This window comes from Struthio camelus, chromosome Z (genome assembly GCF_040807025.1).
Source record: "Struthio camelus isolate bStrCam1 chromosome Z, bStrCam1.hap1, whole genome shotgun sequence".
NCBI lineage: Eukaryota > Metazoa > Chordata > Aves > Struthioniformes > Struthionidae > Struthio > Struthio camelus.
The window spans coordinates 85,202,346-85,224,626 of NC_090982.1; the positions used below are offsets into that span (position 1 = coordinate 85,202,346).

General features: G+C 47.9%; 1 long non-coding RNA gene across 2 annotated transcripts; it reads right to left on the reverse strand.

The window, feature by feature from the left end:
* Nucleotides 1-305: 305 nt before the first annotated feature.
* Nucleotides 306-7,251, reverse strand: LOC138064772 (uncharacterized). 2 transcript variants are annotated; one of them, XR_011138029.1, is made up of 3 exons: nt 7,169-7,251; nt 1,143-1,584; nt 306-873 (listed from the first exon to the last, which is right to left on the reverse strand). It is a non-coding gene; the product is annotated as an uncharacterized lncRNA (long non-coding RNA). The 2 variants fall into 2 exon arrangements; XR_011138028.1 differs by lacking the exon at nt 7,169-7,251 and adding an exon at nt 4,463-4,579.
* Nucleotides 7,252-22,281: the final 15,030 nt, after the last annotated feature.

The window sequence follows — 22,281 nt, forward strand, 5'->3', positions numbered from 1 at the left end:
TGAGTGATTCCTAGCACTTGTTTCTACATCTTTATTTTCCATGTACTCAGGCTGAAAAGGCCCAGCTTTAGGAGATGCGACAGACCTGGACTTCAGCTTGGAGAAAGGAGCCACCCAGCTGGAGCTGCATCAGAGGCACGTACCTCTCTTCCACCTCTGCCATTCCCAGTCCAAAACCAACTTGCCCCAATGAACTGGAGCTGGCAGTAATTCCCATTCTCCCTCTGCCCTGACTGGTGTGTGTATCTCAGAAGCAAGGACTGCAAAGGCTGCTGGGAAACCCAGAAGGAGCAGAGCAAGCTGAAGGAGGCTGGGCATTGGCTCCAGGCAGCTCTCCAGGGCAGAGAAATTCCCGAAATCCCTCTAACATGGGGAGGAGGTCACAAAGTCAAAACTGGCTCCAGCACATAAGCGAGCCCAGAAGCACGAGCACTCCAGGTGACTCCTCTGGCACAGCCAAGGAAGTAGGGGTAACCACATTTGGAAGAGCCAAGTGGGAGGAAATAACCAAAAGCAGGGCCAGAGGATATGTCCACCAGCCCCTGCAGACCCTGTCTCTAACCCTCTCTCCCTTTCCATGTTTTTCTTTCTGTTCTTTTCCTAATGGGAGATGTTTCATGTAGGACAGAAAACTAGAAACATCTCCTCCGCACCAACACAACGCTTTTCACTGCCCAGCGCTCACCTGCTCTGCCTTTGCTTTCAGATGGAGCAAGGGAGATGCTCACTCGGAGCAAGGGAGATGCTCACTCACCTCCTTCAGATGGCAACTTCACTCCAGAGACCCACCTGGAGGAGATGGAGGCTTTTGGCATCCAGTGGAGATTGTGGCAATGGTGGTGGCTGGAACCAGGCGTGAAAGATGTTCATCTTCTAGTGCAGAAGCAGGTAGAGGGTGATATGAGTATACACTGATGCCTGCATAAATTTTACTGCTACTCAGTAGTTTTGCTACGTAACCCTACAGTTAGCCTGTGAAGCCCTGGCTTCTGTGCCTGAATGGTGTCGTCTTGCTGGTGGCTTACCACAGCAGCAAAAGCCATGGCTAGACCAAACCCAGGACAACCCTGGCAGCAAAGGTATTTGCCAGATTTTCCATTCTGCACTGTGGACTCCGAACCTCAAAGAAACCACGTACTTACAACTATAAGTCTCTCCAGAGATGCCTACTGCTGCTCTTTGAACAGTCAATCTGCTGCCCAACCTCTCCTCCTGTTCATCACAGATGACCCAACAAGACTGTTGATGGCAAAATGCAGAGCACACCAAGAAAAGTGATGGAAAGCTTTTCTTCAAATAATAGGCTTAAATCCCAGGAGGGGCAGTTCTGGGTTTGAAACTAGATCAGTTAAGTGCAGCTTCGCAAGACACAGGAAAAGATTACTTAGTTCAAATCATTTGAAGATTGAATCTGTGCAAATCAGGAAAATTTCTGCCTCTGACAGAGTCCCCCATTCACTCCTGGGAGAAACAGGAATGATCCAGGCAAATCAGTGAGTTGGTGCTGGCAGTGCTGATAACACGTGTAACGAACCTCTGATAGTGTTGCATAGTAAACAGGAAATTTTTGAGGCGAAGCATCCTCTGTAACGAGAAGAAGAAAAAAAGGTTCTTAAAAACCCAAACCCACTGAGGAGGTTTCGCTCTCCAAGGAAATTGCTCCAGTGGTGCGAGGCAGGGCCCAGCTCGGTGCTCCTACCTTCTCATTTACTAGTTTGCACCACTTACGAGCCTTAATCAGAGCCAGCCAGCACACAGCCAGCTCTACTGACACCCAATCTCTCGCCTCTGACTGAAAAAGATTAGATATGCGGGACCGAAAGCTGTGCTTAACGCAGCGGGGTGAGGGCCGGGCGGTCTCCAACCTGTCACCTGCTCCAGGACGGGCTGGGAGGGAAAGGTCAGCGCCATCAAAGCAGCCAGCAACGTAAGCCAGTTAATAGAAAATCTGCTTCTAATTGCTTGTGGTATTATGGATACACCTTCAACCACCTGAGACCACCAGGAACCCATTCAAAGCCTTGCTTCCTAGCTTACACATAAGCCTTTCATGTTTTATTATAACCCTGCCGATTTTTGCTTTCATTTATGTGCGGGAGAAGATGGCTCAACACCCATGGGGACGACTTTTTTTTCTAGCCTCATTTCCACACGTGTTGCTCCCAAAAACCCTCAGCAGAAACCTCTCTGGATTCCTTCAGTCCGATGCGCTGTGCGCAAACCCTTGCGCGCAACCCGCTGCCGACATCCCCGGGAACAGGTTTTGCTTCCGTTCTTGCTCGGTGATGAAATGTCACTCTTCACGCTTTGGTGGTGCTGCTTTTCAGGATAGACTTCAAAGAGGCCCAGGGCTCCCAATAAACATGACCGTCCAGCTGGGCTGCTCCATAAATAGGTTAGGATCATACGGGTGGTGCAAAGTGTTTCTTGGGCATGCCGCGAGGGGACAGCAAGGTGACAGCAGCACCGCGTTGCCTTGATTTTTCAGGTGGACACGGCAGGAGGGCACCGGAACGAGCGGCAATACAGTAAACCCCCAGCTGCATGCAGAGCTTGATCCTGCCTCCACCGAGCCCCAGCCACCTTGTCTCTCTGCCTGCCTTTTTTTTTTTTTTCCTCCTTTCTCCCTGTTATTTAAATGATTTTGAGCGAGAAAGTAGGCCATGAAAAAGGGGGTAGCATTGTTTTAATAATTAGCAATTACCATCGCTGCAATATTAATTGCATATTTCCATAGCAAACACCCCCCTGGAGGGAAAAAGTGAGCGGTGGTTAGAGACCGCCGAAGCCTAAAACTGGAATTTCCTAGGAACGGGGAGGTAAAAAAAAAAAAGGAGAGCGAGAGAATGAACTTCTTACATTCAAGTAAATTACTATAGGGATTCCTTAGAAACCTTTAATTAGCCCTGCTCTGCTGTAGCATTGATTGGTCTGAAACTCATCAATTATTCAATGGCAGTGGCTCTTTCTCTCTCTCTTTTTTTCCTCCTTCTTTTCATCCTTTAGCCTGGTCGTAATCTGCCGGGAGGCTTCTGCTTCCACGGGCCAGGAAGCCTGGCTCAGTTTCCTACTTCCAGCCTCAACCCTTGAGTTTGGCCCCAAAAGTTGAGAGTCCTGCAGGCAACGCACCGTTTTTCTTATGCCATCACCAACCTGCTTGGGGGAAAACTCCAAAAGCTGCCTGGAAAAATGAGTGAAGCCAATCCCAAGTTGGCTGCTGCCTCCAAAAACCCGCAGTTTCCACGTGGGCGGCTCGGCCGTGGCGCCGGACCGTGCCCGACCCCACAGATGGGGAGGGAATGAAATAATCAGGATTCAACCCCCGTGGCATTGCACTGTTTAAACGGTTCGGAGAGCAGCTTAGCTCCCAGGCACGTGCGCATATTAAGGCTGTGTCTTTTCGAGCCCGCTTATCCCTGGGAAGTTACTCCGAAGCTCGCTTTTGGAGACCCCAGCACATGATACAGCTCCACACTGGCTGTGGTGGTCCAGGACCGCAAAGGAAAGCAAAAGGAAAGAGAAAAGAAAAGAAAAAAAAAGAAACCCAACACACATTATTTCAGACTGATAGCAAACCGATTTTTTTTTTTTTTTTGGTAGTATTAGATATGTGAATTTCTTAACGGGTTTGGACGAAACGGAGCTGTACGGTTTTTGCTGAAACCACGAAGCTCAAAGCCTCAAACAGGTGGGTGGCCCCAAAAGGTGCTGGGGGAGAAGTGGGTGCTCAGCACTACGGCCCAACGCACACACCCTCTCTTGGTCCAAAAAGACCTTGTTTCGCAGCAGCGAGGAAAACCTGAAGCCATCTTGCAATATGAAGCGCCCCAAACTGCTTTTCAGATTGGTACTTGCCTAATTGACTCAAAACTGTTAAAAAAAAAAAAAAAAAAAAAGAAAAAGGTGCTGGCTGGCTTTCCACAAACAGATGAACACGTCCGCATATGGTTTTGGTAAGTGTTTTCCAACAAAATCTTCCCCTATCAAAAATCAAAACTCAAAGACGACCTAAATCCCTCGTTCCTCTGATCCAGCAAATGGCTTGCTGGGGATAAAAAAGGGAATTGAATTTATCTTTCCATCTTTCCCACCCCGCCGGCCTCTACGCTGCTGCCTTAGTGGCCGGCACGGCTGCAGAGACCTCTTTAAAAACGACCATTTGAGGGCAAAATCCTGCCGATTTCCCCCAGCACGGCAAGGGGTGTCAGCGGTGCACAGCTCGGGCGTCCGGGGCAAATCCCAAAGCGGAACTGTTCGCCCTTATTTTCAGGCCGCGCCAAAAATGTTGGGGAAAAACTGCTTATCCAACACGCAGGGAAAGCTCTTGAAATTTCTCTCTCAGATGTGGAACCCAGAGAACATTCATGTTTGATTAAAAGAATGCCTGATTTGGTCCTAATTGCTCTTCCTTAATTTGTTTTTTTTCCAACACAGCGGTAACACCCTGTTCAGATTAACTTACAACGATGCTTTGCCTCTAAGTTTTGAGGACTTCTTTCCTCCTGCCAGCCCAAAGAAGTCTTTAGTTTGCTGCAAGTTTTGGTCACCCCAAAGGTACGCCTTTTGATGCGGGAACCGTTCGTCTGCTCCCACGTCCAGCTTTCATTCACCTTTGATAGCCTCCATAGCTATCTTTAGGTAAAGCTTGTTTTAAAGTTTACTATTAAAACAAAGAGAAAGAGAAGAATGAGTAATTCATCTCAATAACATAGAAAAAGAGAGAGAACAAGATTTATACATATATGGGTATATGCATGCATAAATATATATAATATATATATACACACATGCACCTATTTTTACATATATATATAAAGTTACGACATTATCCATGGTCCAACCTCAGTCCGCAGGGACTTTCTACACCTTGCAGAAGCCCAGACACGTCCCAAGTCCCCGGGAATGAAAGCGGTGAGATCAGACCCACGCGCCCAGCCCATGGTCCATCTGTCTGTCCAACGCCCCCATCTAACCTGTCCCGCAGACATTTCGCCTCTTCTCCTCCTTCAAAATCCATCCCAAACGCTCCAAACGGAGTCCCACGAGGTCCCCCTTCCTACCTGCGCGCTCACAGAGAAAGTCATTGCTTCCTACAGGCCAAAAAAGAAAAACCCAACCCAACCTTGGCCCCGTCGCCCCACCACGGGGATAAGAAATGACCTATTGACTACGAATTTCATTTTTTCCTCACCGCCTTCCTCCATTTGAGCAGTTACAGCAGCGTCGCTGGCTGTGCGCGCACACATATTAGCCTGGGTATTTCCTATCCTACTTATCCCCGGGAATTTATTCTAAAGCTCGCTTTCGGAAACCCCTAAGTATGGCATAATTCGGCGGATTTGACGTTCCCGTCAATGTTTTGTGCAGTAGTTACTCCGCAAGCCCCGAGAGGGTGGAGAAAAATGCTTTCAAACAAATCAAATCAGAAACAGCCTGGACGTTTGGTTTGCCTACCTGTGCCGGACAAGCATTTTCAGCCTATTTTACCCTAAAACATATACCGACGGCTCTCCGAGCCGGTAACTCTTGGGCAGGGCTCATGCGGCTCACGCCAGGCGTCCGAGCGCAACGGCGTGACTTCTTAATCACAAAAAATAGGTTTTAATCTCATTACTGGGGAGCTGGCCCTGGCACGCGCCCACTGCCCTGTGGCAAAAATATTGCAATAAAAAGGCTGCAGAAATAGTTTTACTATGAGCTTGTTGAAAGTTAAGTGGATTTTTGCTCGTGTTGAGGGCAGGAGGAGGAAGGGGATTGCTCTTTCATGGGAGCTCACGTCCTGCCTCCCCCCTCCACCTGCCTTCTGCCAACAGAAGGGGAAGAAAAACTGAAAATCATATTTTTCTTCAATTTTGCATTTTTTTTTATTTCTTTTTTAATTCCAAGTAATAGGTGGGAACCGTTGCTGTTTCCTAAAGAGAGCAGAGCATTATTTTCTAGCTAACTCCTGACACTGCTTGAGAGCCGACCAAAGAGAAATCAATCCAAAAACTAACCAAACATATATTTTACCCTCAACCAAAAAAAACCCAAAAAACGAAAACCAAAAAATCCTAAAGCGTCTTAAGGATGAGTTGTACTTTCAAGAAACAATATTTGAATTTTGTGGGTCAGTTTGAAACACACGTGCTCCCAGCAGAGTTTCGTTTTCATTATTTCCATTTGAATTTCCCAGTTCAGCAAATTAAACAAAAATTGCACATTGTCTTTCCCTTTTCCTTCACAGTTGGCTTCCAGGTCGAATATATTATTTAGACACATGTGTTTTCAGCGCCCACTTTTTTGTTCCTCACGTTTCATGGACCGGCGAAAGGAAACGCAAGGGCGTTAGCTCCTTACCCCGCGCCCGAGCGGACGGCTCAGATACTTTCCCACCGCTGCCAGGTTTGTTCAACTCCTCCTTTCAGACCATCCCCACCACTTCCCACAGGCATTAACTTTAAAAAAAAAAAAAAAAAAAAAAGAGGGGAAAGAGGGGAAAAAGCCCTTTTCCAGGACAAAGTTTACGCTCCGGCTGGACGGAGGAAGAATCACGGGGATTACGGAGCGCGGGAAACTTGCTGGAGGGCACCTTGGCAGCTGGGCCCCAAAGGGGTCCCCAGCACCCCCCGGCCAACCTCTTCCCTGGGCTCAGCCCGCGCTTTGCAGCCTTGTGCTGCGACGCCGAGGCGCAGGAGGGCAAGGACCGAAAACCCACCTGCTCCGCTCCCCCCACCCTGCCCGGGCTGGCGGGTTTGAGGCTGAACCTCGACAATACCGAGGAAAGGCTTTTTCTGCCTCCTTTCCCCTCTTCTTTTCCCCGCGGTCCCCTCTCGCCGAAAGGAGCGCCCGCGCCTCTGCGCCTCAGAGCCCGCTGCTTGCTTCGCCCCTCTCCGCCCCCCCCCAAATTTGAAGGAGAACGTACCGCTCATAAAAATTTAATGCCATATGTAACAAAGCAAAATGAATATTTAATTGGCGCTTTTATGCGAGACCGGTTACACGCGGGGGGAGGGAAAAAAAAAATAAAATAAAATAAAAGTGAAACCCCTCCGACGCTCGGCAAAAGCTGGTACGGAAGCAGTTAAGCTATTGGCAACAAGCGGCTCCTAATAAACACTCAGCTAATTCTGTAGGAAAAGCACTAATTAGAAAAGCAATAATAATCGGTGTAATTGCTCTAAATTACCCTCCTCGCAGAGAAGCGCGCTGGATGCCGAAGCGCAGCTGCTCCTGCTGCAGCCCGGCGCTGGCAGCCGCAGCCGCTTCGCTTTTCTCTGCTGCCCTCTCCAGGTCGGCCAAGGGGGCAAAGCTGCCACATCCCACCGACGGGGAGGGGAGGGGCAAATCCAGCACCCTCGGGTGCACTGAGCAGGCCGGGCTCAGACCGGATGCAATATCGGGGTGGGGGAGCTGCAAGGAGGGGGGGGGGGTGCTAAGGAGGAGCGAGGAGGCTCGGCGAGTCCCTCCGTAAATCCATCTGCTTATCGCCCGGCCCGTTCCCGCGCTCCGGAAACGCCCGAGCGCCTGCGCCCCTGGAGCCGAACGGCCTCCGCTCGTATCGCCGGCCAAATCCCGAAACCCAGCGCTCGGGAAGAGCCCGGCCCGCTCGGCGCGGGAGGCGAACGGCGGCGCTTGCAGCATCGAGCCACCCTCTGTGGCCGCGCGTCCCAGCCGGGGCACGCGTCTGCAAGGCTAAGCAGCACCGGGACGCGAAACGTCGCTCTCCACCCAAGGTACCAAACTAAGAGGAGGACAGAAAGACACTTTAGACGCTATGGTTTTGCACAATTCCCATGACGGTTGTATTTGGGAGGTGGGGTCGTCCCCCAGGTGCCAGCACCTTTGCTTGCACTAACTTGAGTGTCAATCAACAGAACAAAGTTTTCGCTGAGCACGCGTTTGTGGCGGCCAGCGCAGCTTGCACGGCAGCGGGAAACCCGCATTTTCAGAAGAGGAAACTACCTCCTCCAGCAGTAAAAGGAGCTCAGACAACAAGCACACTGACCAGAGAAGGCCAACGTACAGCCAAGGGTTTAACGCAAATATCAGTTTTCCCGACTTAAGCCACAAGAGGTGACATGCGACTATTAGGTGAAACAGAAATATCCACCTCTCCTAGCGGTCCGCAGCCTCTGGCCAGCACCTTTTGCCTTTGGCCGCGCTGGGGGGATGCGAAAAATCAGGAGATGCAGCACCCAGGTCACGGTGGTGGCTCAGTTTCCAGGTTTGGTTGGCCAAAAGCAGCCCAACACGTAGTTCTTGCTCCCCGACTCCTTGCTGACCGGCACCTGCAAAAACGCTCCCGAACACTTACCCCTAAGGCTGGTTATTCGAATACGTTTCGCATCTATTCCCAAGCCTTGGAGGCCACACACGCCGCTGTTGAGTTCCCAGTGGCTTCGCCCGCCTCGCGGAGACCTGCCCGGCAGCAGAACGCGGCCCTGAGGGTACAAAGGTCACATTTTTAGCACAACATTAATGTGCAGTTTGAGCAGCTTTCCCAAAAAAACACACGTCCGCTCTGCACGACGTGACGTCCTCGGTTAATAAAAAAGAAAAGGAAGGCAGGTCTCCTCCGGGCGCACGCGGGGTGGCCGCGCCGCGAAGCCCTGGGCAGACTGGTTTAGATGGTCGTCGGGAGCTTCGGTCTGCGGCTGCCGGACACACAAGGACAAGCTCAAATCGTTTTGCGAGACTGGCCCCCCCCCAACGAGACGTCTTAATTCACTTTACTTACGTAGCGGCTCGCGCAACAGTTAAGGAGACGGGTGGTTTTTTTGTTTGTTTTTTGATTTAATTTCACTGATCTTGATGGAATCATTACAGAGGAAATTAGTCCAGGACTAAAGTTAAAAGGTTACAGGCTGTCCCAGAGTTTTTCCCTTTAAACAGGAAGGAAACAGAAAGCTAAAGTAGCGCCTTGGAGGATCCAAGCCCTCCTGGGACTGGTTTTACCCCATTACTTGGTGACATTACTCACGCTGTCCCGCAGCCTCTGGAAGAGGACAACAGTGCTCCACGTTTCCCGCTGTAATTGCACCTAAATCCTTGTTGTTTCCGTGCGTGCTTCGGCACTATTTATATTGGTTTAACGATCCATTAAACAAATACTGTACTTTGGGAAGTGCTACTTTGCCAGCAATTACAGTTTCTCCAGTGCTCGGCAGCGCTGACTGTGAGCACCAGGACCACAGTACGCGGCTGGCTGAGGACAGGGGCTGGGGGCTTCAGGGATGTGGGGACGGGCTTTTAGAAATTGTAATATACCCTAGGGAAATGCTATTTTTGTGTGTTTAAAAACATTGAGGACATTCAGTAGGCTTTTTTTCCTTCTTTTCTAAGAACTACTTTCTGTAGGAACCCAAATTAATTGCAAAAGCCTGAACCTGACCGCACTGGAGAGAGGCTTCCTGACTCGTAGGATTTGCTCAGCTGCCTTCGGCCCTGGGGCAGGGCCACGGATGCTCCCCAAAGTGGGGCAGCAATAGGACTGTGGGGACAGGAGCCACCAAAGAGCAACGGGTCTACCCGAGCAGGCTCTTCCCAGGTGAAAGGCACCAAGAAAAAAATCCCAGTGGCAGAGAAACTATAGGAATTTGGCCATCTCCTTTCAAAGATTTCTACTGGCTCAACAAAAGGATGCGACAGGCATGGCAGCGCCTTGCAAGCCCATTGCTTCGTTCCTCAACTGGATGATTTTTAACAAGAAGTAAGAGTCTACGGTTGGGTAGTTGAGCTTATTTTATCCTTTCAGCTTGCTACGTGCGTTAGGCAAGTCCCAGCCTGAAGGAAGGAGGTGAAAAGGAAAGGGAAGGTAGATAGGCTGGACGGAGAGGACTTGGGGAGCAGGGGATGTCAGGGGAAGCACAGGGCCTTCCCCTGACCCCAGCGGCGCTCAGGCGGTAAAGACCGCATGAGTGTGGGGAGAAGTTCAGGTTTACGGGACCAGGGAACAGTTTTGTGTTGCACGTAATTAGCCCTGCCACCCTGCCAGATCTGCATGAGCTGCGTGCAGACGCTTTCATTTACTCATTCACCCTTTACTCCTTTCCCAAGTGGCCTCTGGTGTCTTAAGACCTGCCTTATTGTGCTTGGTCTGGCAGAGTGGAAAATTTAATTTTCAACTAATTAGTTCCTAAGTTGCTGAATATCCTCAAATTACTGGGCATCACCTTTCCCAGAGGGGGAGAACAGCATAACTCACCTGTATCCAACATTTGACACTGCTAGAGTCAAGAGAACAGGAACAAAGGATCTCCAATTGGTTATTGTCTTGGCTCAAAGGTCGAGAGTTGTTTAGGACAAAGCTCTAATTAATAGTTTATTATCCGTAACTGACCACAGTCTCTTTTGTTGGCATTTAATATTACTAGCTAAAGGTTTGCTTTGAATTCAGAGTGAAGTTATCTTTGAAATCAACTTGCTCTGCTTTCCTTGGTCTTCAAACAACGCTGCCCTCCAGCCTGTTGCTTCTGTATTCCCTTAACCTGGGCCTGTTTGTGTCACCAGCTTTTCGCCTGAAACCAAATCATCTGCATGCTCTTGCTCTGATTACTTGGTCACGGAAAGGTCACATGAATATAAATAATATTCTCCAGTTGTTCTGGGCCTAGTAATCACGCAAAGCCCAGCCAGCTCTTTAAAGCCAAGAGCAGCAGTGACTGCCATCGGAACTTAGGTTTTCAAGTTCATCTAACATCAGGCTTACTTTGCCAGCACGTAATCATTTCAGGAAATTCTGGACTTTTTGCCTTCTTGTTTACGCACATATTCAACCCGGACTGAAGGGAGCCTCAGGTCCTAATGAAGCACAAATCTCTCGCTCCAGCACTGCAGAAATCCAGACTGGGCTCCAGCTCGTGGTCTCCAGCAGACTTTTTCTGAAAACCAAATCCAGTTTGGGGGATTTTTAATTAAATTCAAATTTAAACTTGGATTCTAGAGTTAGCCAATGGATCGGGCATTAACTTCCTCCTCCAGCTGGCTTCTTTGTTCAGCAAGTATTTCCCTTTCCGGTGGTGAAATTCAGCCTCGACGAATAGCCCAAATTACAGAATCCTAGGCTAATATTTCAACAACAGCTTGTGATACGGCTAAACTGAGGCAAATTTGACCTTTCGTTTCAGCAAGTTAGCTTTCCACCAACTTCCACCCTTTTTGGAACGAATCAGTGCCTGGTTACAAACTGGCCACCCCTTGTGTTCCTGCTGAACCCAGACACTCACCTCATCTGACCTGTCCACCCAGGGATACCTTCTGGATGTGAGAAAAGCCTGGTTTCCTCACTCCTGCATATCGGCCAGGTCACATTTCAACCAGGAAGAGAGGCCACGGGCATCCGCCAGCAGGAACAACATATCTAATACTGCCACTTCAGCAGGAGGTTGCCTCCAGTCCCAGGCTCCATCAGGGGTTTCCTCAAATACCTTTGAGCAACCAGGACAGGCAGCACATCCTTGGAGAAATCTATCCAAATCTGTCTGCCTAGAAATCACATCCAGACACTTCTCATCTAAGCCCAACTCCTTCATCTAAAAGCAAAGGGCTGCCCATAGTTCAGCAGGCGGCAAGGCACAACTCTTGCCTATCAGGGATTTCTTTTAATGCTTGTCTCTGCACAGCAGAAACAAATGCGATTTCTCCCAATCCCCTCTAGATAGTTAGAGCAGAGCTAATTTTCCTGTCTAGAGGGAAGTTTGGGAAATCCCACAGTTTTTTCCTGGAGAAAACCTTCTTTGGAAACGACTCTTCCCAGACCTTCCCCGGGAAGCGCCGCAGCAGCACCGGAGCGCAGCAGCCTGCTGGTGGCAGCATTCACCCGCTGGGCGCGGAGCAGCAGCGCCGAGGTCGCCCTCCCGAAACCGCCACCAGGCCTGGGCTATTACTAAAATCTGGTTCTTTGAAGTAAGATGGTTTCATGTATCTGTTATTTTGGACAATAAGAGAAAGGGAGCATCCTCAAGCCCGACCAGCGGGCACCTGATTAAGGGATGCTTTTTGCGGTGCTGTAACGACGCTGCTGGGCGCAGCTCTTGTCCTGCGGTGCACAACGGCACGACAGCAGACGGTGTCAGTGCGGGCTGTCGTCCCCTCAACCCTCGTGGGAACGATGCCGCTGCACTGCTCGGGATCTACGTGGTGCAAGGGGAGAGAAAAGTTACCTTAAGCAAAGCCAGCTTGAAAGATCATTCCGTGCTCCCTCCCGCCCTCCTTTTCCTTCATCTCCCCACTTCTTGCCACAACATCTGCTTGCTTGGTGCCCGATATGCCATGAGGTCCCAGCGGCAACGCTGACCATTGCAGACGTGCAGCAGACTTCTCCATTCACAGGTAATTAAAAAAAAAGTAGCTACGGGTATAACAGCAAAAGGTAATTAATAAGTTTAGAAGTTAAATCGAGGGTCAAGCACTCTCTTACCACCTTCACCCACCACAGGCCACTGGCCGAGCAGAGACAGGGTCGGAGCAGAGCGAAGCTGTGAGCTGGTCAGCGTGCGGGCGAGATGCGGGAGCAGAGCAGAGGGAAGCAGCACGCAGCTGCAGCCCTTGCTCTGCAGTGACACCGCGCAATACGTAGGATCCTGAGCTCTCGCTTTGGGGTTCAGGTGAGAACAGGAACGTGCCCCGGCTGCAACAAACCACAGAGGACCCGCGATCGCCCCTGGATGGACATTGCCCTGCTGGAGCAAAGCAGATGTGCTTACTACTCTGTGCCTCAGTTTCCCCACATGGACATGCTTTGTGCTCTGCACAAAAACCAGAAGGCAACTTTGCCTTTCCAACTTCGGAGCATAAAACCTTATTGTTAATAGAGGTCTTTACTGAAGCTGCAGGATTTTTTCAAATAAAGATGAACATCTCAGGGGCTTTCGATGCAGGAGCCATCGTCTCAGCAAGCAGCACGTACGTGACAGCCAGGCGCTGGGGCATTGCCGAGTCCCAGCTCTTGCCAGCACGCGGGAACACCAAACCCTCACTCTAGAAGAAACCTCTTCCCAGCCAGGGATAGACCCTCAGGAAGGACACAGGCAGTAAATGCTCCAGGACCAGGAGGCTCCTTATTTAAGAAACCCTCTAAGCGTGCCAGGTGGGTTGGGCAGCTGGGTGGCCCCATCCTCGCCCTCTCCATTCCTCGTCCTCTGCTGCCATCAGGTGGATGTTTGATTTTATTCTGGTGAAAGCTGCAACATTCCCGGGTATTTTCCCCTTTTCTGCTGGTTTTAGCCATCTCACATGTGGCAACCAGATTCCCCAGGCTTCAGTCCCTTTGGTCACTCAGGTACATTTTCTATAGGAGCCCAGAAAGAGCATTAAGATACCCCGGGTGTAGGGGACAGGAGGGATGCTGGCTCTCTGATCCTTATGGCAAAGATCGCGTCCAGGCTGAAAGCTGCCGCAGACGAGGACTGTTCCTATGTAATACCACAAATACACCTTTTCAGCACTGTGTCCTCCCAGACGACTTGAGAATTGCTGCAAACTGTAGCATTTGCAAACAGGTTTTGGCATGGTTTTGCACTTACCATGAAAAGCAGGAGCTAATTTAAGAGGTGAAAAACACTTCTTTTCTGTGCAGCAGCAGCTACTGAAAGCCATGAGTATTATCTCACACCCCATTTGCAAAGCAAAACTTTGGGAACTTGATGGAGGAGTCAGTCCAGCTGATCCTTACCTTTCTCGTACCCTGAACGCTGCCAAGATGCTTGCAATAAGCTGTGCAGTGTCTTTTTCCTATAATAGAGGCCAAAGTGTTGCTTTTGTGCAGTAATTAGAGATAACGATTCCAAGTTGTTAGCTAACCTCACAGGGCTTCACAAAACTAGCTCTAGATACAGTGTTTTCTCACCACGGCTGATCACCCACCCCATTGCTGTATTTTTACCATCTCTGAGCTTTTCTTCCCATCTTACTTGAAAGAGGTGCTGGGGAGGGGAAGTAGCCGTGGCACAGGAGCCAGCCCCAAGAGGCAGCACCACTTCTCGGTGCACCAAGTCTGCTGTCGCCTTTGGGTTTTCCTGTTTGAGCACCACCTTGGTCTTGCCTTGCTATCGTGCTGGCGTGACGGCTGCACACGCTCTGGACCAACTGCAGGTCATGCCAAACTTTTGCAAACAAAACACCACGGGAAAGGAGAAAAATGCAGGTATTAAGCATGATTTGCAACAAGGATATTCCACCGAGGCATCGCTGCTCCGTTCTTCAGCCTCTGCTGCTGGCCCTTTTGGAGAGAGGATGATGAGATAAAAACAGCCCTTTGGCCTGATGCCCTGCAACCGTTCTTGCGCTGGTCACAGGAGGTGACATTCAGTGCAACAGAGGACAGCACCCAGAATCAGCTTTCAAGAGGGTGGAGCTCAGGCCTGGCAAAATCAGTACTGGTGAAGTGGTTTAGGAAGGCAACTAAAGGCATGCTAGAGCCCCATGCGGCACGTGGTGAAGGGACGGGAGAGAGAAAGGGAGAGGCAGTCGTGCAAGCCAGCTCTGAATTTTGGGGTGTGCAACATGCTGGGGGCTGGCAGTCCTCCCGGGGCTCCTACTTTTCCCCTGCCCCTACCGTAAATAGGGTGCTCAGGCATTGACAAAGGACTATCAGCAGAAAGCAAGGTTAAAAAAGCAATAATTCAGCCAGTTAACTGCCATCATTGTTCCTTCCTATCTCTGCATTCTTGATAAACAAATTCATAACAAGATTTTACTGCTCCATTCCCCGGAGCGGTCTATCAGCCCGTCGCTCAACGTGCACTGCCAGTTGAAGCCAAGCTCCCACAATACAATATCCCTTAATATGATCTCCTTTGCATTCGCTATGATGTAATTATGCTAATTAGCCAGCCTGCTTTGATATCCTCATATTTTCCAGGAGGTTTATGATCAAACCTGTTCCTTTAATTTACTTCCAGTGCCATCGGAGCCAGCATATTTTTATGTGCTGCACCACACATACGTTCCTCTGCGGGCTGTTACGGCTTGCGAAGGCCATAGGGGAGCTTAGACATAACTTTGTCCCGGCTGACAAGAATTTTAAAAATCACCGCTCCTAACTAGCATTTAGTCATGTTTGATGGCTTCTCCCATCTATAACATTACGCCGCTAATGCCCGTGCATTTCAAGGTTTCATCTTTTCGCACTGCAGTAAATTTCCCAGGAAACCTTCACATATTTACCCTTCTACTTGCAACGAAAGCATGTTAGATTAACATTTATCTGTGGAAAGGAGGGGGGGGGGGGGAAAAAAAGAGAAAAGACGTTTTGGAGGCCAGGTCCTCGTCGCAGTCAGTATGAAACTGAGGCAGTGTCCGTGACTAAGAAGCTGGCCCTTCGATGTCTGGAATTAATTGCTTTAAGTAATACATATGAAAAATATCATCCGACACAAAAATCTCATTACCTTGCCAACAGCCTGCAATACAGTGTGGTTCAAGCCATACCAGAGTGGATGATAGAAAATCCTTCTCTTGCGAAGAGTATTAGCTTACTTAAGAATAGTTCCTTTCATGTTTATAAAGTTGCAGTGCGAACGCGCCATGGAATATGGACTTCATTAGCTTTTTCATTTCAAGTTCTGCTGTGTGCTTTCTTTAAAAAAAAAAAAATCTGAATTTTCATGGCTTGGGGCTACCACAATTTTTTCTTCACATTAAATAAGATTTAAATACCAAGAACAGTTGGCCGAAGTCATACTAAATAACCAAACATGACCCAGCTCCCCTTTTTATAGGCAGTTCTCGTGTGTGCATCGCTTCCATGCATTCCCCGTATGTGAGGAGAAATAGCGGTGGCCTTTAGTGCTTTGTATCTTGAAAACATTTTCACAAACTATTTCCTGTTTCTTCTCCCAGTTACCACTTGGTGGAATTGCCTCATGTCTTTACACAAGCAGATGAAGTGACATGCTTTGTAATATTTCATAGAGCTATATGCATCGTTAGAGCGTCTTTGGCATCGCATGGGGTTTGTCTCCCAAACTTTGGGCCACCTGGGCAAAAGCCACTCTTCCAGTTTCTTCTAAATACAGAAATACCACTCCAGAGGACCCCCTGAGAAGGAAAGTAGTGGGGAAACGGTTAACCTGCCTGCTCTCTGTACCCTTGTTTCTCACCCATGCTGAATCTTATCTTCAAGTGACAATCTGCTCCTAATCCAAGCCATTTCCCTATGCCATTAATTCAAACAGCAGAGAGTCGGTCCTTCACGCAGACATCAACTGTGGAAGTGCTCAACCCAATGCTGCACCCACGCTCAAAAGTGTTGGAGATGCTACCCTGCTCTGAGAAGATATGGAAGACTACCCAGGCTGCCACAGGACAGATGCAAGAGAAGGGAGCACCACTGCTCCTTCGCCTCCAACATGAGAAACCTGACAGCAGCAAGTGGGGGCACCTCAGTGATATCATGGCAACTCTCAGTACAACCTACTGGCCTTAGCTTGGAATTGCCTATTCTCATCTTTAAGCAACTGTTGCAAACAGCCTAGCAGAAAGTCTTTCAAAGGGGAGGACTTTCCCGACGTCAAGGCTCTTTTTCACACCCTTTGAGGTGGAAGGCTTAGGAGAGAAAGTCAGATTAATCTCTTGGCCGAATCACACACTGTCTTAGGGAAAAATGTGGATGAGTCTGAAGGAAGACTTTTGAAAACCGAGCTGTATCAGACATAAGGAGTCATGTCTCTTCTCTCCTCCCACCACAGGCTAAGAAAGCAGATGAAGGAAACAGATGCCCAGTCCACGAGCAGGCAGAGGGACAAAACGGATCTCGGTAGAATCGAGGGAGAAACCCAGACCCCCGGCTCCATGGAGTATCCCAGAATAGTAAAAATCTGTAACACAAAGAAGGAAAGATTCGATTAGCTACTCCTAGGAGACCCCTCTCCACTACTTCTGACCTCTCTCACAACAGAGGAAGAAGAGTTTGTGAGCAAGGAGATCTATAGAGCACCCGAGCTATGAGGAGCAGCATTTTAGAGTTGCAGTGAGTCAAGTGGGCCAATCTCTGCCTCAGCAGGTAAGGGGAAACCCAAAGGGATTTCAGAGACCTCAACGGTTTTTACCGGACTGATAACGAAAACTGTCTCCACCCTGCTCCAGTGAGCAGAATCATTGGAGCTTATTGAAAGCTCCAGAGAGAAAGAGTGAAGCTCAGGAGAGCACTTCTAAGAGCGTTCAGCAACGCAATCTGAAATCATCTGAGGAAGAGGCTGGGCGCTAACCTACTCAAAAGCAGAAGTATCAGCTTTTCCCGGTCACACGGGAAATAAGCAAGTTAGGTTTATTTACACTGGGCTAACATGTCCTTGAAATAATTTCAGAATAGATCTCCTACCTGGGGGAAAAGGCAAAACTCCACTCAGCTCACTTCCTAGAGCGTTCAAGGGCAATCAGGAGGGGAGCTGCTGAGACAAGCAGATCCTGTTGTCTTTGCACCAGACCCACAGGGTAATCGGAACTGCCTGACAGAGGAAAAGGTAATCTTTTTGATATAGCAAACAGTGGCTGACAGACCAGAAAGCTTCGCATGAATGCCTTTTAAAATAATCCAGAGCTTTAGGGCATGAAAGTGAAATTCCTATTTCTACCAAGGCTATACCAAGACTAGCGAAGTTGCCTTATATGAGCTACTCCAGTCAAAAGAGATGTGCTTACTAACGCTACCCTGGGGAGAGACAGGCGTTGCCTTCCAACAACCGAAGTAATCTTGCCACAGCATGAAGGTTGACCAGGCTGCTGTGGGAAAGTCTAGCAGCAAAGTAGAGAGAGCGCAGCTCTATCTGGGAGCTCCTGAAGCAATGCTTATATAGGAAACCTCCTGTGAAGAACAAAGGCCAAGTGCCCAAGAGGGATAGACACCATTTGACCAGGGTAGTCGACTGGGACGGCAACTGCAGAAGGAAGTTCAGCATAGTGGAAACCCTGCCTATAGGAAGTCAAGGTCATCTTGCCAAGGAGTCACAAGGTGCTTTAAACACACCCCAGGCTCACAATAATACATGACTCAGCCTTTGCACATTAATCCTAGATGAACATACAAAAGCCAGGCTGTGTTCAGACACTGAGTAACCTCATTTCTTAGAAAGGTCCTTATTACTTAAATGAAAAGCAACCCTCTATATTAATATAAACAGCAACTCTCTGGCTCTGAGAATCTGCAGGAAGATCAAAACGGAAGGATCTTGAATAGGATATGATCCTCCCTGAGAAGGAAGCTGAGGTTTCAGCAAGACTCTCCTGTTTATTAATAAAGATAGGCATCCTGAGTATCAGCCGTTATGAAGCAGCCCCTCTTCAGAACGGCCAAAATAATGCTCATTATTAATGCCATTTGAACTTGGCCTTGTTCCGCTCTGTCCATTTCCACTTTCACCGGGATCGATAGTCGTTGCAAGAGAACAGGAACTGCATTCAGTGAAAGCCTCATATCTGCTTTAGGTAGGTTATTGTGAGAAAGGAGAAAGTGGTAACAAGGCAGACTAGACTGTGTCCCAGTTCAGTACCCAAACAGCTGATGTTGGTCAATGCCAAGCTGCTAGGAGACATGCCAACCAGATCTTGGAGTTTGTACTGGCTTCCCAGGCAAGGGTTTTACTGGTGGCCTCTATCCTTTGCAAAATTTTAACTGCAGCTTCTTCCTTGTAACAGGTGCCCAAGAATCTCCCTGTGAAGGAATTTCACCAGTCCAGCATCACAGAGACCTGCCTCGCTCTAAACAAACCAAAGGATGGGAACTTGGCACCTACCCAAGTCCACAAGGTTTGCTTCCCCAAACAACATAATAATGAGGCTGGAGAATTAAGGGACGAAATAGCATAGGCACTTTTTTGGAAGAGAAAGCAGGCCTGCTGTCAGGAGGTAAAGGGTTTCAGATTGCCCTGAAATCAAACAACAGTTCTGAGAAACGCTTGCATCCAAATAGAAGTTATTGTGCTGTATATAACAACAGCTAGGGGAATTTTAGAATGAATGCCCACCCTATGGAGAAGGAATCAAACTACTTTCGTATCATATGGGAAAGGAAAATTCAAAGCGAGAAATATTCTGCAGAAGACTTGTCAGAAAAATTAAATTTTGAAAGAGCTGGAGACACAGAGCGACATAAGCTCAGGGAGGTTGCTTGGCTGGAACGATGACCAAGGGACCAACTCATCTGCTTTGTTTTTATTCAGCAGTCCCATGCAATCCACACATTTCCATGCAACAATTTAACTCTGTCAGAAGTGCATAGATTTTTTTTGTTTAATCTGATGCTGGCAAAATTCTGTGGCCTCTTTTGCACAGATCAGACTAACTCTATCATCTGGCACTACTCAAAAGCTTTTCTGATATTTTAAGTCCCTTAAAATGTTCTGATTAACAAAGGTCTTTTTTTTTTTTTTTTTCTTCCAAGGGAAAAATCGTATCTTCAAAAATGATTCTTCCCGATTTCAGCTGGTCAGGAGGCCAACCCCAGCCTGAGTTACAGCCCGGTCACAGTACCACCATCACTGCCTCATTACCTAAGGACAAGAGAGTCACCCTCATGAGTCCCATTGGATCGAAACCAAACCAACACCACAGGCGAAAGGAAGAGCACCAGGCTGCAATACGTATATCCGTTGTCCTATAAGTCACTTCAAACTTTCCGTGACTCAGAGCTATGGGCTGCCAGTGGTGGTACCCCGTCAAAAAAAGCCTTGTGGCTCAGTGAAATAAGCCTGAGGCTGGAAGGCAGGAAGATGTGGGTTTTAGTCCTGGCTCTGCTGCTGCCTCATCAGGTAGCAGGGACCAAGAAATAACCCATGAGCTTAAACTTTTAATTAAAAGTATGTAGTGTTGACACACATAAGGTGTGCCTGAGGACTCCAGCAAAATAAGGGCATAAAATACTATCCACTGACTGTACTTACCCACTTTCCATCTCTACGCACATACATTCATCATACCCTGACTCTGTCTGCCTTGGCCCTCCGCCTTAACCGATCATTTTCCCCCTACTCCTCCACAGTGGCAGAAGTTTGATGCCCATGCTGAGAACCTGATGCTTCTGCTGTATAAAACAACTCCTAAAAGTACCTCTTAAGGGAGCTGAGAAGAGAGCCGTCTCACACTTTTTCTTTTAAAAAAAACTTCTGAAATTACAGTCATGTTATCTCTATCATGCTGATGTAAGTAGTAGTACATCCCTTTTAATCTTCACTTTTAATTAGCTCTTTTCCGTAGGAAACAGCCACTAAGGGATTTGGCTTATGATAGACTTCATACTGCCTTGACCACATGGATAGTGAGGACACAAAATATACAAAAGATCCCAAACTGCTCTGTGAAAGGCTAGGCCGGTCATCAACACTGGCTAGACTATGTGACATTCAAGAGCATCAGAGGAGGAAGAACAGCTCACACTCACCTAGAAAGGCAGAGCTTAGACATCATTAGGTTTGGCATTAGCTTGATCACTGCTGGCGAGAAGTCTCATAGCCGCACATCCATGCCTGCATAGCATCCAATAGATGAATCTGTTTGAACTGGGACAGCCACTTAAACATCCCATGACCTGGAAAAAGTCCACCAATTTCTCCCTGCTCCCCTGTTGTTGTAATTTAGCCACACGTCTTCTCAGATGTCTTTTCAATGATTGGGCCTAATAGCAAAGAGATACGAATGCATTTCAATACCAAGCTAACTCATTAAGCTGGCTTTTGACAGGGCCCTAGCAAGTTTAGCCTACGAGGCAGACTGGAGCTGTTGAAGCCAACCACAAAGAAATCAGTTAATCCATTGCCATCTGTCTTTATTTTGTTGGCCGTAACAGTCACAACGTTAGCAATTAGCGTGGCCAGGGCTACCTACTGCAGGACTCATTAACAGCTTTATAGTGCTGCATGCACACAAGTCTTCTGACAGTGCCAGACACCAAGGGCAGAAGCATCTTTGCTCACCCGAGGTGAGAGATTCAATTACCAAAATCCTGCTCTTTCTACCAACATAATGATAAAATTATTCTTCCCGCAACTCTAAACGCCTCAACAACCAGAACATGTCCAGGGAAAGCCCTGGGTACAAACACAAACAACTTGCTCCCACAACTTAGAGCTGCCTTTTTGTTCCACAAAGTCACGGATGATGCTTAAAGGTTTTGACTCCACACACTGTCCACTGATGTGTAAATGGGACGCAGATCTGCTGACAGCAGGTAGGGCTCAGAGACAACTCACCAATTGGGGTCATTATCACGTAATTATGGTGTTATTACAGCAGCTGAAAAACACCATTAGTCTCTGATTTCAACTGGATGACAAGGAATAAGGTCCCTGCAGGGTGCATGTGTACACAGAGATGAGAAACCGCACAGCTGAGCCTTAGCCTGTGCCTTTGGGATGGTACCAAGACCAGAACTACCTTCCCAGATGCAGCTAGTTCATTTCTCACATCACATAAAATTAGTAATTAAACTGATGGCTTACCTGTTTTAAAGGCTCATCACTGAAGACAGGATACTTTTGTTATGCCGTTTGTTAGCCAAATGAATCTACATGAAACGATGTATGCTGACACATACAAAATCAATTGTAAAAATACAATAGATATTTGCTGATCAATTGTTCTGCACGTAACACTTCGTATTAAGTCTCCTCAAGTTTAACTAAGTTTACACAAGTTAACCAAGGCTTTGGACCATCAAGCAGGCAAGTTTCAACCCAGTACTCTCAGTTAAAATGCAGTTTAGCAATTTAGACTGTTAGTTAGACACTAGCTCCTTTGCCTTACTCCCTTTTTACCAGGCAGACAACTTTGAAGCTGTTTTTCCCTCCCCCCCCTGATATGACTTCCTATTATTGGCACAGGAACATTTTAATATTCTCATGTAACATTCTACACAGGGACCTCTTGATCCACGTAGTGTTTTCTACACCTTTAACAAGCATGGCTGCTATTTGTCATGCAATAATCCAATAATTTTGGATTTAAACAATTTTTAGAATGAAATCAGCATGCAAAAGTCGTCCTGCGGAGATTCAGTAAGTCAGACCCCTCCTGCCAAGTCCCTAAAAAATAAAATATTGTCTTTACAGGATGAGATGTCCGATTTGCTGATGAGCACTTTAACACTCCTAAGATCTATTTGAGCATTCTCATTTAAAAAAAAAAAAAAAAAGGCAAAATTCTCTTCTCCAGAATCAAAATTCATACAAAATTCATACAGATAACATAACCAAACCTCTTCCCACAGAGTCCTTTTAGGACTGCTTCTCCCTATGGACAGGTAACAGCCCCTTCTTTGCAGTGCCAGGCTGCAGCACAAGCTGTGCCAGTTCTTCAGTCTTTAGCTCA